Source organism: Cyanistes caeruleus, chromosome 1 (genome assembly GCF_971803275.1).
Source record: "Cyanistes caeruleus chromosome 1, bCyaCae1.hap1.1, whole genome shotgun sequence".
Taxonomy (NCBI): domain Eukaryota; kingdom Metazoa; phylum Chordata; class Aves; order Passeriformes; family Paridae; genus Cyanistes; species Cyanistes caeruleus.
The window spans coordinates 49,288,347-49,306,128 of NC_141701.1; the positions used below are offsets into that span (position 1 = coordinate 49,288,347).

At 43.0% G+C, this 17,782-nt stretch overlaps 1 long non-coding RNA gene across 2 annotated transcripts in view; it reads right to left on the minus strand.

Moving 5' to 3' along the window:
* Nucleotides 1-1,235: 1,235 nt before the first annotated feature.
* Nucleotides 1,236-17,782, minus strand: part of LOC111923994 (uncharacterized) — a 34,743-nt gene continuing 18,196 nt past the window's right edge. For both annotated transcript variants that reach the window (XR_015287588.1, XR_015287579.1), the window contains exons 2-3: nucleotides 17,589-17,741; nucleotides 1,236-1,420 (exon numbers count right to left, since the gene is read on the minus strand). This is a non-coding gene — a long non-coding RNA (uncharacterized LOC111923994). The remainder of the gene's footprint in view (nucleotides 1,421-17,588; nucleotides 17,742-17,782) is intronic.

A 17,782-nucleotide genomic window follows, 5' to 3' on the forward strand; every position in this document is an offset into this window, starting at 1 on the left:
CGAGGTGCATGGAAAAGCAGAGAGGGGGGAAAGGTGCTTGAACGGAATCAGCAGAAACCCAAACGCTTCACAAATGTTTTCCCTCCATCACTCGCTGCCTTTTTTTGTTTCCTTTGTTTTTTTTTTTTGTGTTGTGTTGTCGGGGTTTTTTTTTCCAGAGAAATACTTACGTTTGGAGGGGGCGGAGGTTAAAAACTCGAGGGAGAAGAACTTTTGTAAACCAGCAGTGACATTGGTACCAATTCCGAGGTTTCTGCAGTGCTGCAGGCGGCGGCTGGGGCCATCCCCGGAGCCAGCAGCAGGTGGCAGCACAGCTCCCGGCACGAACGGCTCCCGAGCCAAGCGCTCCCTGCTTCTCGTTGGGGTTTTTTGGGTTTGTTTCTTGTTTCGGGAGGGTTTTGGTGAAAAGCTCGTTTGGTGCATCGTGCATAGGGGAAAAATATGCTCCGTGCCTACAGAAGTCCTCTTCCTGCCGCAGCAAAGGCTAATGGTGCCGGGATTTTTCACATTGCAGCTCTTGCACATTGAATTTTTGGCCCTTTAATCAAATTCATTCATTACAGAAGAGAGTAAAACGAGACCTCTGCACGCCGTTGTTACAGACCTACATGCACAAACACACATGTGGTGTGTGTTTGGCAAAGATTGGGTTTCAAAAGGACTTATGGCCTTTCCTTGTAACTCAAACCAGAGACACTGTTCCTGCATTTCACTTCTCAGTATCTCAGCGCTCTTCTTCTTTTGTTAAGATTAGCTTCAGAAAAAAACTACCCCAAATTCAAATGTATATGTTTGCATAACTTTGTTTACATACGAAAGACTAAAACCTGTGATATAAACTAAACTGCTGGGGCTCAGAGTGAGGCAGCTGGTATTTACCTACAGCAATAAATGCTTGCTTACAGGCCAGGGCTGTGTTGCTGTATAGCAACACCTATATGCCATTTGGCCTTGTGATGACGAATTGTAGTTCACTAATACTATTGTTCTCAGCCTTGCCTTCGGCAGAATCCTGGTTTTACTCTCTCGGCTTTATTGGCATTTAATGTTCTCATAAAAACATGTCAGAGAGAATGATAAAAATGGATTTCTGGTGTGTAACTCAGAGGCCTGGGATTTCTCTTGCAAAGAAATTTTAAACCCCTGCTCAGCTCTGATGCAGAGGGTGCCTTAAAGTCTGTGTGTGTCTGGAGCAAGCAACACTGGTTTTACAGACTAATTGCAGTTCTTAGTCCTGGCAAAATCATTCCCAGTAAAAGCCACAGAATTTTCAAGTGTTCTCACTGAAGTGGGTCAGCAGAAGATGAAGGCGTTTGTCATGGGATGTCTTTCTCCTTTTATTTTTGTTATTAATTCAGCTGTTTTGTAGATAGGTCGCTTGAGTGGAGGGCGGGAACAATGTGGCCTTGAATCCGCTCAGCTAGAAGAGAGAATTAAAAGTAGGTCTGCAACATTCAGGCTGAATGTTAAACCACTGAACAATTGAATAAGGGAGGGTGGAACCATCACAAGCAGCTGTGTTTCTTATTGTGCATTCTTTTTTCTTTTTTTTTTTTTTTTTTTGGCAAATGAAGGAGCTTAGGCAGTGATCCCAGGAGAAGGAATTAAAGAGATCCATTCTACCTTGAGAGGACTCTTTCCTGCTCTTCAAGGTGAAGTTCCCAAAAGCCATGACTCACAAGTGGGGCTGGGATGCTTGTTTCCTGTGGTTGCAGAGGCAACAGAGCTGAACCCTAAATGAGTTTCAGCTTATAAACGGTTTCCTCTCCAGGACTGTTTGTGAGAAGTAGTGCCTTGCCAGGGAACTGTCTCACACATCCCCTATCTGACTTAACACCCCCCTCCCAACCTCCTGCCAGTGTAGGTAATAATTTGTAAAGGTTCTCACTGTCTTTACTCTGTTTGAATGCTGTGCTTTGTAAGCTGCTGTGGCTCAGCACCTGATTATCCTTGAGCAACTCAGCTCTGTCCATACTGGGACAGGCAATTTGTCAGCTGTGCTGTCCCTACATGTGAATTACAGCCCCAACTCCTGTAGAAAGGGCAGTGGTGACTCCTTACCTCCTCTTCAGTATTCCATGTGGGTGAGATTCAGCAGATCCTTACTTGATACCCTTGTTTTAATAGTTACTAATTTTAGCATCTAACATCCCTGTCTGGGGAGACAGCAGCATCTGTCAGTGTGGCAGGCTCGCCTCACTGTGGGTAGCACCAATGATGCCAAGCATTCTTCATTTCAAATTCATTTCATTTCAAATACCAAGTAGCCGGTATTAAATACAGCACCGTCCAAATGTCAGATAGAACGGTGCTTGTTCTAAAAACCACCAAGGTCTGGAAAGAATTCCTGTCACCAGGGTGGTGGTGCCTAAATCCTAAGCACTCGGTCTGACCTTTGTGGATGGTTTCCTAGCGGCAGGCAGGGCTCGTTCTGCTATTCAAATAACCCCAGCTGACTGCTGACTCATCTCTGGTTCCACTAGGCACATCCCGGTGCTTAAATATAAAAATTGTTTCAGTGGCACTCTTTAGCTGTGAAAGGCAAACCTAACCGGAGTTCCTATGTAATCATAGTGAGATCAGAGGTGTCATGTAAACAGCGTAATTAAAAACATAAAAAAGCGTTCACATGGCTTTAATAAGGATGCATACCAGTCCCAGCAGGCTTCTTTCACCGAGTAGGTAAGGCTTGCAAATTCAAGATACTTGCAGCTGGAAACTTCCTTTTCAAATAACTGCAGGTCACTGTGACATTGGAAATGGTTGCAAAAAGCTACAATCATGGCACGCTGCCCCCTCCCACACACATGCACAAGATTTCCTGGGAAATTTGCTCAGCTCCATGCCCCACAACCCTAGCAAGCTTCAAAGCTACAGGGCTGGAGTTAGTTGAAAGGAGAGCTGACAAGACTCATGTTAGTAAGATAAGCTCATGAACTTTGTGATTCATTTTTGGAAGAGAACTAAATGGAACAAAATTACTTGCAGTTAGTACTTGCCTGTTTATTTCTTTCGCTAATTCAGGGGATAAGGTATTGTATCTTTATTGGAACCTGAGATATATGTTGTGCAAAACACAAGTTACAACATTATTACTGTTATCCTGCTAGCAAAGAAGGGAACTTGGTCATGAATCTAAATTCTCCCACTTTGTCTGCCCTCCTTATCTGCTAATTAAAAAAATAATAATAAAAAGGTAGCAATGCAATTTTTGATTGTCAGAAGACAGCATTTCTTTCAGACTTTGAACTTTCTGTAACCTAATTGAGCATAACCTTATAACTTAACCAATAATAACTAGTTTTTCTGCTATAGAAAAAGTCTAGATGTTGTTACTGATTTTTTTTGGCATATCCATCTATTCCATGGCCATGTGGCCCAGGTGGGGCACAGAACAGCAGCACTGTTACAAATGCATTTGGGGGTGCTGTACTACATGCAGATCTAAGAGAAAGGAGTCATCAAACTTGGATAAAATGGTGAGTAAGGAATACACTTCAAAAATGCAGAACTCTGATTCATTTAATGGAAGATGACATGGGGCTATCTGAATCCCAAAGAGGAGGGTGAACTCTTCCCATGAAGTGCTAGTTACAACTATGTGATAAGCAGAAAAGATACCTTATAACAGCTGCAGCTGAATTTGGAAGCAAATTGCAATGTGGATGGGACAGTAATCAGAAGACAGTGATGATACTTGTTAAAAATATTTAGTTCTACTCTGCTCCTGTTACAAAGAATGCAGCCTGCTCTCCCTGAAATTTTCTGTCCCAAGCTCTGGACACAGACTTTGGGTATCTGAGTAGCTATCTAAACTAATGAAGATTAAAATACCAGAAAATAAGATAGGGGGCAAGGCAGTCAAGCATTTCCTGATGCAGCTGATCAGAGGTATGACTCTGTTGAGCTTCCAGTAGTCAGACTTCTCCAGAGGCTGGACACCAATGCCCATGCTTTGGCAGCTGACAGCAGCATTTCCAGAGTTCTGTTTTCTATTTGATGTTTGCCTCCTCTCCTCCTCTCCCCTCCCCTCCTTTGTGCAAGCACTTAAATGCCTTCCACATGTCAGGGGCCTGCATCTACCCTCTCTGTTACAAGCCTTACAAGGCTTAAGACCTTCAAGCAAGAAAGGCATTCCCTTCCCTACTTTGTGTACCACACCTTGGGCCTCACTTTGAGATAAGATTCAAAGCAGCTAATAAGTTGCAAGGCAGGCTTTGCAAATTTTGATGAGCAGAACTTCGCCTCCAGGATTAAAGAGTATTTCAGTGTCAGTTTTTAAAACACTGGCAAATATCTAAATAGGACAGCAGTACCTCAGACATTTCAGGCTCTGGGGTGAAAGCACAGATCAGACCCTTGTGCACATCTCTGGATGCACAACACATGACAGAACTGTCCTCTGAGGGCAGTGGGTAAGTGGAGGAGAGGAGACTTTTGGCTGATGCTCTTACTAATGATGCCTGGAAGATCTTATCCTATGCCAGGTTTTCAGGGCTGGTAATTATGCCTCTTCCACTGCTGATCTCAAAAACTGCCATGAAAGAGCAAGTATCAAACAAAAGGGTGCTATTTTCCCAACTCTAAATGTTCTTTACACCTCTGTGATTGACTGGATTATTCCTACCTAGGACAGATTTCGTCTTTACACACACCCTTTGCAGGAATGTTTTTGTTACCTACCGTGGTTTGTAAAGTGGCTATAAAAGCAAGGAAAGCATTTGGGAGATGCTGTTATTATGAACAAGTTAGGGTGTGTTTATTTTAGTTATTTCTTCTCCTTCCAATTCCTCCATGCCTCCCTTAAGCCTATTAACAGACAATGCTTCTACAGGCTAAGTATACTGAATTCGGTGAGGCTCACCTAAAAAGGCCACTTCAGCAACATTATTCAAGTTTCCAATATTTATGTTTACATACCAATACATATTTCTGGCTCATTTCTTGACTCTGCTGTTCTTTGCTTTGGGACCTGGGGTGGAGAGGTGTTTGTTGGGGTTTTTTTAAGGTACAATCTGCCTGACTTTTGTCTTCTAATCACAGTTACATTAACGACTTGCCTATACAGCTTGCCCCATTTTACCTCTGATGCAGTTAAAATTTTCATTTTGTGAACTTCCTTGCATTTCTCTGCTATATGCTGCTGATGTCAGACACCTGTGACATCTGGGCATGTTCTTACATTGTTCCCAAAAGCTATAGAGAAAAGCACTGAATGAAATCTGTTTAGAACAGAGATTGGTTGGGGGGTTGAAGGTGAGAAGTTTTACCCCTGGAAATAAAAGCAATGTGTCATGAAGGCATTTGTAATATGGGTTCCTTTTAATGAATCTTAGCCACTTACTTGACTGAAAACATTAAATTGGTGTTTCCCTAAAGTAAGTAATTAACTTTCAACACAGAAAATTAAATTGCTTAAGATTATTACACGGCCATCTGAACAATACTTCTAGTGTCTTGTTGCTTTTATTGCTTTGTTGCCCCTGGCATTTTGTGTGTAATCATCCAGACACCATGAGACATATTGATTAAATAAATTGGGGCACTTTGCACAGTACAGTCTTGTTTTATATAACCTTATGCAATAAGTTTTTACTCTAGCCAAGTACTAAGTAAGAGTAGAGTTGAGAGAGAAACTTTGGGCAATGCCAGTCTATCCTGTCATCTGTAGTCAGAAGTAGTTTGGACTCCTGAAACAAGCTAAATTTTTACTGGGAGAAAGCCAGACTCCTGAGTTGACTTTAGTAGATATTTTTATATTAGGCTGAGCATTTTTCCCCTTAATACACTGAAAAAAACTGTTTGAAGAGCAACTTCTGTGTCAGTGCTCCCAGAGTTCCAGAGAGGTGAGCAGTTCTCCGTGTTTGGACAGTGTGAAGCACAATGGGGATTGGTGTGTGAGTGGGAAAATTAAGTGTCTAATGGCATTTCCATGATAAACGTAATAAGCACCTTTTTAGTAGATGTGACAAAAGTTATGTTCAAAGAGCACTGGGCCCTCTCTAACGCATTGGAACATCAGTTTCACCTCTGGCTTGGCTAGGCTGATTTAGCAGCATTCTGCTAGAAAGCTTCTAGATAACGTGGCAACCAAAACATTTCAAGGCTGCCTTATCCTCTCTTATCCTACAGCCTAATGACAAAAGGAGACAATTGTACCCTGTTTGCTAACTACATGTTGTGCTTTAATCTTCCATTTTGACTTATGTTGTCATGAAGTTGCTAATCATCATTCTGTGACACTCTCTGCACAGCCCCTCCACACAACTCTGGGCTGCACTACATGGGCACAGTACCACAAAAGAGCAAACACAAGGACTGGCACCTGTCCATAACTGCTGTTTAGAGGGAAGTTGTCCCTTTTGCCAGCCAGTGAAACATCAGAACTCCAGGCCACTAAATAAATGCTATTATACATCATCTGGGCACCATATGGTCTGTGTGCTCTGAGTGTAGCTGAGCCACAACCCTCCAAGCAATTGGATGAGAGGCCTGGCTTCAGACTCAGTAGCTGTCTGCTTCAGCAGCAGTAAGGCTTCCACACTGGTGTGCTCTGAAGAGAATCAGAGAAAGCCTCTCACAAAGTATCAGAAGGATTCTGTTCCCCTGTAGAGGTGCTGAAGTTTCTGCTGACCCTTCTGGGCATGGGTGAATACAGGGTACAGCTCTGCACCCTGTGATATCTGCAGCTCTGATGCCCCCTCAGAGAACTCATCTTCTACTCCTGCAACTGAAACTGTGGCTTAAATCAGCATCTCATCTCCATCTCATCTCATCTCCATCTCATCTCATCTCATCTCATCCAGCTTTTACTACATCTTGCAAAAGAAGCCCACTCTGCACTGGAGTCTTGCTTTGGCACCACGAATGGACAGAACTGGCACATGTGCATAGCTGGAGGTGACTGGGTTAAATGTGTCAGCAGGCTGAGCCCTTCCATGGAGGGAAAGAGGAAATGAGGTCTGAACCAATTCCTAGAGTAGCACAAATTAGTGAGCTACAAAGAGCCCTCACAGAGGTTCCCAGAGGACCTCACACTTAACCCAGCTAATTGTAGCTGCAGGTGGCTACAACCATGAATCACGTAGGTGAAAGTAGTACTGAAGCCTCAGCAAGACTGATTTAATAAACCCAGGAACTCAGCTCAACTACTAGTGCACTGTTTTATTTAATAGTCTTGTCTTACTACCAAGACACCCTCAGTCCCTGCACTGACAGCTAGCCAGAGTAGAGCATCCTACTGCTATTTGAAACACTGGGAGTGAGACAAGCTGTGCTGGCCAAACACTAGCCTACATCTATACAAATAAATCTAGGATGCTTACAAGTTTGACAGGGAAATTTGGCTCTGTGTCTGCAACTCACTTCTTAACAAAATCTGTTTCCATCCCAAAGTGTTTGAAAGGTACTTCTGTTTTTTCAGAATATGAAATAATTACAGTAACAAATTATTTCATCATCTACCAATAATACCTTGTAAGCGTGGAGACATAGGTTTTGCAAAGGAACTTAAAGCTTTCAGGTTTCATAGTGAACTTAGCCTTCAAATACTTAACAGTGAACTGTACTTTCCTTGTCCTAACTGCTTACCTGTCTGGTTGTCTGGCGTGGTCTTTTAATTTTATTTTTTTTCTAGAAGGCTCACGACATACCTGATGCACTGGGCTGGGGTGAACAGCTTGATTGTTATTTCCAACCTAAAGCCACATTTGTTCTACAATGTGAAGATGTCTTTGGGCCTATCTTGTGTCCTGCTCCTCCCTGTGTCCTGTGCCCAGCAATATGCTGAATGTGTTTAGCAAGGGTAGACAGCATGGAGTTAAGCACAAGCTCAGTGGCATCTCACACAAAATCACAACTGATGAAATTAATGCCTTTTGCATCTCTGCTCAGTATCTAGAGGTTGCATATGGCAAGTTGAGACTTGACTGCAATTTTGTTTTGAGCCTGAGAAGGCTCAAGGATCTTATAAAGGAGCTCTTTCACAATGAGAGCTTTTTCTACAGTTTCTATTGAAGCTGGACTTTTAAAAGAGGGTGGAATTCATGAGAGTAAGGAAAAGACAGAAGGAGAGAGCATATGTGCCTGGCTTTGAAACCTGAAAGTTCCTGGTGCACTTGGGCTCCTTCATTGTAAGGTGAGAGACTGAACTCTTTGGGGATAATGATTCAAAATATTTCCCCATTTGTGGAGATGCCAGAGTGCTTTGTTGACATGGAGGAGGTGAGCTTTCGCGTGTGCAATGGCTAACCTCTGATCTGATAATCAGAGGGTGAATGATGGACTATGAGTGAGTCAGGAGAGGGATCCTGTGGAGATAGTGGTGCCACTTGTCATATAGTAAGTTGTCCTCCCTTGCACAAACCACTGTGGGGCTGTGGGGCTCCCCTGCTCCCAGGGACATTTTTGTTCATCTCTGCTGATGGGCCATAATGGGCTATAATTGACTCAATTGCCTGGTGTGATGGACAGCTGTGTTTTCTTAGAAATAGAAGGGCTCACAAAGGGTCCCATGATACAAGTTAATACATCAGCCAGTGTGAAGCTTCCCACCCTACCCGAGGGAGGTGCCTGGGCATTCCTACCTGAACAGGAATATAAACCAAACAGATGTTGTGTTATGTGGCTTTCCCCAGGATTGTCTCCACCACCTGATGGATCCAGTCTGCAGCCATCGCTTTGACCAAGACTGAGACCATCACACATCGAAATTACAACAACCAGATCTCTTTGAGAGACCTACGGTGATGAGATCTTTCTACTCTCATCCTTTCCTTCTCTTTCTCATACATCTTCTGAAGTGATATTTTCATATTGTCATATCACTACAGATAATAACAACCGAAATGGCTGAATACCTGTTTCCCTTCACAAGCAAATAAAGCCTACATATGTATATTTGCAAGGACCAATGACTCAGTGTCATTTCACTCTAACCTACCTCAAGGGATTTATATTAACAAGAACCTGGGCTACCTGTGCTTTGTGGGATGGGTTGTAACAGAGGCTCAACTCAGTTTATGCATTTTGTTCAAACAAAAAACTCCTTGTAGGAAGCTAGGTCCGCCGTCTGCTAGGAAGTGCCCTTATTAATCTGTAACAATGAGTTCAGAATTATTTTCTCTTTTTCACTTTCCTTCCTACTTTGTACACATCATTATTATTGGCATTCCTTTTTGCCCAATTAAAGTATTTCCCTTCCTAGTATGATGGTTGGACACCAGTCTCATTTTTGCACATAAAATTTTATCTTTCTATGGCTAGTACTGGTGAATTGCAGGTGGAAACTTCATAACGCTTCATTAGTCATAGCAGCTGATAACGGTGGGTCTGAATTATTTAGGATTATTGCATTTTAAATACATCCTGCTTCAAGAAATACATTATTCTCATTTGTGGAGGTCTAGTGTACAACTAGATGTTATGATAGGATGCCATCCAAAGGGTCCTTGACAGGCTTGAAAGGTGGGTCCACATAAAGTTCAACAAGGCCAAATGCAGGATCCTGCACTTGGGTCAATTCCAGTCACAAATACACGTAGGGCACCAAGTGGATTGAGAGCAGTCCTAAGCAGAAAGACTTGGAGGTTTTGGCTGACATTCCTTTGCAGCCTGAAAGCCAATTTTGTCCTGGGCTCCATCGAAAGCAGCATGGCCACGAGCTCAAGGGAGGTGATTCTCTCCCTCTATTCTGCTCTTGTGTGACTACACCTGGAGTGCTACATCCAGCTCTGGGTCCTCAGCACAGGAAACACGGACCTGTTGGAACAGGTCCAGAGGAAGACCGTGAAGATGATCAGAAGGCTGGAACACCTCCTATGAGAACAGGCTGATAGAGCTGGTGCTTTTCTGCCTGCAGAAGAGAAAACTCCTGGGAGGTCTTACAGCACCTTCCAGTATCCAAAGGGGGTCTGCAACAGGGTCTTTTACAAGGGCATGTAGTGATAGGACAAGGGGGAACAGATTGAAACTGAAGGGAGGGTAGGTTTAGATTAGATATTAGGTAGAAATTCTTTACTGTGATGGTAGTGATACACTGGAACATGTTGCCCAGAGAAGGCTCATCCCTGAAAATGTTCAGGTTGGATGAGGCTCTAAGCAATCTGGTCCAGAGAAAGGTGTCCTTGCCCATGGCAGGGAGGTTGAAACTAGATCATCTTTAGGGTTTCTTCCAACCCAGGCCAGTCCTTGATTTTATGACTGGGGAAACAAATTTGCATCAAAAATTCCTCCACTGGGGCAGGGTTATGAGGCAAATCTGGACCTGAAATTCCTGGTGAAACTCCAGCAAAGTACAGTTCTTACACATTCTCTGTCTTGACCTGCTCCCTCTTCAAATAGTCCTTAAACATTCAACAGAAAGATGGCCAAAGTCCTATACAGCAGGTACAGCCTAGGCCTATGACACGTGGAAAGTTGTGGATGAACTCCTCAGACTCCTAGAATGGTCTTCAGTGCCAAAGCACCTGAAGCAATGCTTTAATCCCAATTTAGAGGATTAGCATTTGTCAAGCCTAAATGACTGTAAAAAACTGGGGGAGAGAAGGCAGTACATAGGAGCATACCAAATCTGCTACGGCTTCGGCTCAGGTTCCTGCCTGACCTCACCCTCAGAAACCATTATTGTCATTTTTTTATAAGTCTTGTCTCTCTGAGAGAGCTGTTATGCCACTGCCCAGGCATACCAACACACAGGACTTCATACCTTTAAGTAATGCAGCATTTCCATGCATGGCTTTTCCCTGCCCTCAACTCCACAGCCAGAGTGTCTCTGGCACAGCACTGATTTGAGAGGGACACTTTCAATACACTCCCAATCTATCAGCTACCATAAGAGAGAATGCCAGGACAGTGGTCAAGCACTGCAGGGAAAGGGGTTTGCAAGTGCCCGAGTGAGTGAAGTCATTGAGCTTGTTCCATTTTTTCCAGATGTCACACTTAGGGTTTGTAATGTTGCAGTAGGCTGTGTACGTCCTCTGTCGATGTTTTTATAGCGTACTGTGGGAGAATTCATCTGTCCCACCCCAGATCCTGGCAGAAATAGCATGGGTATGGCAAGTCATGAAAGTGAATTGGCTCTGGCTCTGCATTTGTGGTTCCTTTGGTGGCAAGGCATTGACCCAGTGGTTTGCTCCCCAGTGTGTAAGTTACGCAACAAGCCTGCTTCTCTGCAATTCTCCTTCTTTTAAACTGTCTAGAATCAGTAAATTGAGCCTATTTTGCACTCCAGATAGATCCACCTTCAGCTGTCTGAACCAGGCAGCTCTTTCCCTGTCTGCTGCATCCCAGTACATCCTGCTTTGGTGCTGTGCAAGTCAGCACATTCCCCTTCCCCTGGCACACTTCTGCACAAGTCTGCCTCTGCTCAGCTTTCTGAGCCAATTTCAGCGATGTCAGCCTGTGGCTTTCTAGGCCTGGTTTCTATCTGAGCTCTGTGAATCCACAGACCTGCACAAGACAATCTGTTCACAGCTCCTGATCCAGCCCAAGCAGTGAGAATATACCCAGCTGAAATACTTTTTGGTGCAAGCTGATGTAGAATCATCAAGCCATTACTGTTGGAAGAGACCTCAGAGATCCTCAAATCCAATTGCTAACCCAGAAATATTCAGAAATAAACCATGTCCCCACGTGCTGTGCTCACACGTTTTTGAACACTTCCAGGGATGGTGATTCCACCACTGCCTTGGACAGCCTATTCCAATGCCTGACTTCCCTTTCACTGAGAATTTTTTCCTAATATTCAATCTAAGCCTTCCCTGGTGCAACTTGAGGATATACCCTCTTGTCCTGTGTTATTACCTTGGAGTAAAGGCTAACCCCCACCTGGCTACAACCTCCTTTCAGGCAATTGCAGAGAGCAATGGAATCACCCCTGAACCTCTTTTCATGATTGCAGAGGAGAAAGAACTAGAACCAAACATCACAGTCTGATACAACATTTCTGGGCTGCCATGGAAAAGGGGTTGCAGTACTAAAAGGGAATCACTTTGGACTAACAAGGAAGATAACTGCATAACTAGTAGATAAGCAATAATCAGTACACAAGGCAAGTTCAAGAACACACCAAAGCTGTCAAAAGAAAGCATTAGTAATGGGCTATTAATTATCCACTGTGAAATATTAATAAAAAGTTAAAATTAGTTTCAAATTTAGTATTTGGTGAAAACCCCAGAAAGATGAAACAAAGGTGCTTTCATGATTTGCTTGCTGAAAACTGAGCTTTTGAGAGTCAACAGGAAGCAGTTGGACTGCCACCATGAAAGGAGCAATTGATGAGAGGAAGGTGCAGAGGGGCTCCTGCTACAGAGCAAGCTGAGGAATTCTGTGCAATGGGCAATAACAGTGACGATGGAGAGCCCAGACCCGATGTTACAGGAGCAGTTCTTAAGTGACAGGAAGGCATAATGGACTTCTGGGATAAGTCAGAAGGAGGCAAAACAGAAGAAAAAATGGAAAAGTAGAAGTTGAGGGGGAGGGGTTGAAGGAAGGAGAGAATTTAATACAATGATCAAAATTCTTTGCATGTGGATCAGAGAAAAGGCCAAATGGGGAAGACAAACTGAGCAGAAGATAGAAGTTACTGGTATTGGAAAGGGAGTGGGAATTATTAGTGTCTTTTGTGAATGACAGAAATTAGTGGGCTGCTGAGAGCAATAGAGAATAATATGGCATTAGTATATGTAACAGATGAGGAAAGCTATTATCTTCATATTTTCTACTTGAGGATCCAAAATTACTTCATGCTGCAATACCTTGAGCCTTGAAGAAAGTTTTTGGTTTTGAAAGGAGATACCAATAAGCCAGATATAACTGTTCAGGTCCGCAATGGCTATATGGCTAGCAAGGGACTGAGCAGATGGAAAGATCTGGCTGAAACAGGAGCAGTGTATTCAGAAAGGCACTGACCAGCCACTTTCTGAATGTGAGATAATGGAAAACCATCCAGAACACAGGAACATCAGGTAGCTGAGCCCACGAGTGGTTTTGGGAGACAAACAAGAGGACCATTCCCAGCAAGGGTGACAACAAAATTGACTGTATTGGAGTGTAATCAGACTGAGGCAAAAAAAACCACAAAATAAAATTCTGATTAAATCACAGGTCATTTCTGCTGATTTGCTTCATTGAAAAGTTTACTTAATATTTCATGTGGAAATCAAGAGAGATTTATTACACTCCTCTGTGGTTTCAGCAATGCAACCCCAGAACTCTGACAGCCATTTTAAGAAAAAATAGGAAGCTTCCTGGAAACCAGAAGTTCTGCTATCCATATGGCTAGCACAACCCATTCAGATGTGTATACAACAAACATGCACAAAAAATAAAATAACACTTTCAAGTTAAAATTTTGTTGTCTTCTGTGCCCTGCTGCTGTTTCTACCTAGAAAATAGGTGTATAGATTAAACTCCCTCTTTTCCCTCTAATGAGTACTGTCCTTGTGTGCTGCCCCAGGAGAGAGGATGAAGGCAAGGAGAGCTGAAGACAAAGGCATGTGGGGAAAGAAGGCATTATCAACTGAAGGGTGCCAGCAGATAAGAAGAGGAAGGGAGGAACAGCTCATGGAGCTCATAGTTTGGCAGTGCTGCACAGGGCACAGGTCCAGGGGAGGGCCCAGGTAAGCACACATGGGCTGTGGCCAGGAAAGACGGGTTGGGAAGTAGCTACGAACTCCTGCAGCTGGTGAAAGAAGGTGACAGACTCTCCTAGCAGGGATGGCACTCCCCTGTTCCTCATTTTTTCTCACTCTGCCTCTTGAATTTTTTGAAGCGGTATGTAAACATTTCTCACACCTGATTCATTCTTATCTTCTAAGTGACTCTACATATTTCAGTTCAGATGTTAACTGGACACAAATGTGTCATACAGGACATTGAAAGGTAAAACTGTGACCTGAAAGAGGCAGGATAAATATTTTGTACACCAAAGAATTTCCTGTGTACAAGTTTTTTTGAGGAAGGCTCTGTGGCAACATCCTGACAAGGAGTAGGACCAGGGCCTTGGGTGCTGGTTAGCAGTGTTTTGTTACCCTGCTTGGGCTTTCTGAGGGAGACCAATACCACCAGTAAAGTCCTACAGCAGCTCTTCACAAAATAAACATCTAAGTCCATAAACAGTAGTTCTGAGGTGGCACCCAGATCTGGATCAGGAACTGCCTGTCAGCATCTGTGCCCAGAGGACCTGGCACAGTGGGGCTTCAACAGAATTCCTCCTCCTTCCTAAATGGCTGAAAACATTGGACCCCATGCGCTCCTGCTGGCTCCCTGCTCCCTTCCACATTCCTCATAAGAACAGGAATCATCCTGAGAGAAAATTAGTTATGTAGGCTGCTATTGCTGCCCTTCAGAGAAAGGTAACAAGCTAAAAAGCCACATAAAAGCTGAAATTAAAATTCAGGAGTTTCTGGCTGGGTGCCCTCCAGAGCTTGTATCACTCATACTGATTAGGAAGAAAAAACATTTAATATACATTGAAATATTTTTGGCAAGAAGAGGAAAAAATATGCTATATGATGGATATGGTTTTAATTACACTTTGAAAGTTTGGCTGAGTGGAACAGTAGCAGCAAAATAGTTTGCTGTTTAAGCTATTCCCCTCACAAACTTAAAATAAGGCTTTTCTGCTTAGCTAAATATTAAGATGACATTTCATTACAAGTTCAGTCATCAACTCCTGAAGCTGCTCTCTCTTTACTAAAAAAAACTTTTGTTGACTTGTGCATTAAAACAATGATGGGTAAAAACAATCTTGATCAGTCACTTATGGATCATCTCCTGTTTATTCAGATGTCAGCCCAGTATCTTTTCCTTTCCTCATTACAACCATCACTTTAATGCAGCTTTTTAACAGTGATTGATAAATGTGATTGGAGAAAGAAAAGGTATTTTTCCAAGGAATTATTGCACAGCACTAGCACTGCAGCAAGCACTCAGTGTTATAATGTGTCCAGCAAAAGCCATATAACTGAAATTATTTGCAGATTTCTATTTTAAATTCCAATTTCACATACTTGAGATGTCCCATTTGTGGTCTGAGTCTAAAGAAGAAATATTTATCTTCTCTTTAAAAATTATTTTTATCTCAGACTGGAAGTATTTTGTTGCTGTCAGAGTTCCTGCGGTTCTTTTAATCTATGGATGTAGTGGATAACAGGCTGTACAGAACTCCAGAATACCATTTATTCTGGTGAAAGTCTCTGAATGTTAGAAAAAGAACTGGCAAAATGGGGATCCAAATACTGGACTTGGACTGTTCCAAATTTGTCAGGATATGAGCAGTTTTCCCTTTTTATTTTCATTCTCGCCCTGAGGGTTGGGTTTCTTAGTCATTCTTTTATACATGTGGTATGAAGAACATGTTACTTACCAAATCAGTCTGACTCACTAAGTCCTGTCAGTTCAAGGCCTCATCTATTATACATCTGACCAATCTCACTGGAGTCCTATTTCATGGCATAGCTAAAAGCTCCTCTTTCATTATAAGTCACGACCATGGCAACAATCCAGTTCCATGACTTGGCAGGCTGAATCTCCTGACAAAATTAACATCATCTTATGGCTATGAATACATATTTGCATCTCCAGAGCAGAGAAAATAATATACAAGGTAAATATTAATGTTGCTGGATGCAAAGACCGAAGTACTGAACACAGAATTTGCTTTCCCTTTCCACAGACATCTTGTACTTGGAGTACCAAGGTAATCTTTAATGCATCCACCATTCCTGGGCAAAGCTTTAATATATTATGCTGCCATTCTACTAAACTAGCATTTTGACCCTAGGCAAATAATTCTACAACCTTTATTCAAAAGTTTTCCATCAAAATCCTGTTGCTGGTGGGCAGCTAATTATCTTTTCAAGGAGATTAGGATTCTTTAATAAATCTAAAGATTTTTTTCACATAGAATTGAAACAGCCATATCAAACCTAGTACTTGGGAAACAAACTTGAAACATTCCTGTTTAAACAGGAATCTGTATTTTGGGAGTGCTGCTTTCATGGAATCATAGGCCCATGGCATGATTTGGGTGGATTGGGACCTTTGAAGGTAGAATCATAGAACTGTTAAGCTTGGAAAAGACCTTCAAGTCCAACCATCAACCTAGTACCATCATAATCTTCACCATTAAACAAAGTCCTCAAGTGTCACAACCACACATTTTTTGAGCACATCAGGGATGGGTGGCTCCACCACTTCCCTGGGAACTCTGTTCCAGTGCTTAGCAACACTCTCCATGAAACTTCCTGATCTGAGAAAGGCCTGCATCCAGGATATCAGGACACACTCAATCAGAAATCCTCTTCTGCATGGAGCTTGAGCTCCCCTTTGGCATCGCCTCAGCCACCCTCCCTTCCACAGCCAGATGAGGCACAGTGGTCACAAGCTTCACCCTGCACCCTGAAGGTCAGCATTGGGGAAGACCTGAGCAGAGAGCAGGGAACACAAGAAAACTGAGGTCTTGAATGTGCTGCAGTGCCACGGGACAGGACTCATCTCACAAACTACTGATGAGGTTGCTGGTGGAGCTAGCTGAGCTGGGAAAAGTGGACACACATCTCAAATGGGGTGCTCCTGATTTTCTTGCTTTGACTGCTCCAGTAGAACTTCCTATATCAGCACTGCATGCAAAGCATCCCACCAGGGAATGGGAAAACTTCCACACCCAAACACTCAGTGTAGGTCTGCAGAGAAGAGCCATATGCCTATGAGACCTGTCACACTTACATGGACACAAGAGAGTTCAGGCCCTATTATCTTCTCTCCCCCCTGGCAAGTGAAGAAAATTCCCCCTATTGAGATGCCACTGTTGCTCTGCCCTTCTCACAGGGGGAAGAAACCACTGACAAGATCATTCCTTTGTGGAGGAGATACCAGTGTGCCCAATGAAGCAGAAGCCCTGGCTAGGGGGAACACTGCTTGTAGGGCTCTACCTTGCATGCTGAAGGTTTGCTGTTAGTTTGTAGACAGTTTCCCCAAACCTTTTCCTGAGCAATGCCCAGCCTTTCTGCCCACCCTCTGAAAAGCTGTCCCTGCTCAGAGGCAGTGATACTGAGACCCCTCCCAAAGACTGTCCTCATTTTACTCTGCTGTTGCCAAGACAAGGCAAAAAGATCTCAAATTCAAAACCTTCTATCAGGCCTAAACTTCAACCGTACTTATCTTTAAACATTTGTAGAAAAAAAAAAAGACAAGTAGAGGAACGATGCAATATTTGTCAGTATAAACTGAAATAAGCACTGAAAAGGGAATTGTGGAAAAATATGTTGTACTTGCTTTGGTTTAGGCCACATTCTGTTTTAATTCAACACATCTGAAACAATGCCACTAAATCCACTTTGTTTTTACCCCAAATAACTGAGCAAATGAAGACCTGGAATGAAAGGGAACCAGATTTTAAATTAATTTTTAGGCTTTGCAGCACATATGAAGGTATAATCCTGAGAACTTCCCCTTCCTTCATGCCACACTGCATTTTAAACACACCCAGACAATGAAATTATTGCAGAGCTGGGCAGTTCCTTAGTTACACAAACATAGTTTTCAGAGGCATCAGTTAGTGCTTTGATTCTTGAGGGGTTACTTACTTAGTAGCAGTCTGAATTGCAGCAGGTAGTTTTTCCCTGGAGAGCTCTGTGCAGCCCTTGGATCCATCAGGTGATATTGCTCTGTGTAGGGAGCAGGTACTGCCTGGTGGTTTTCTCCAAAAAGGTTGCTCAGCTTCCCACTGCCTGCCAAGACTTGAATAAAGCAATTACTTTATTAAGCTTCTGTCCATGCT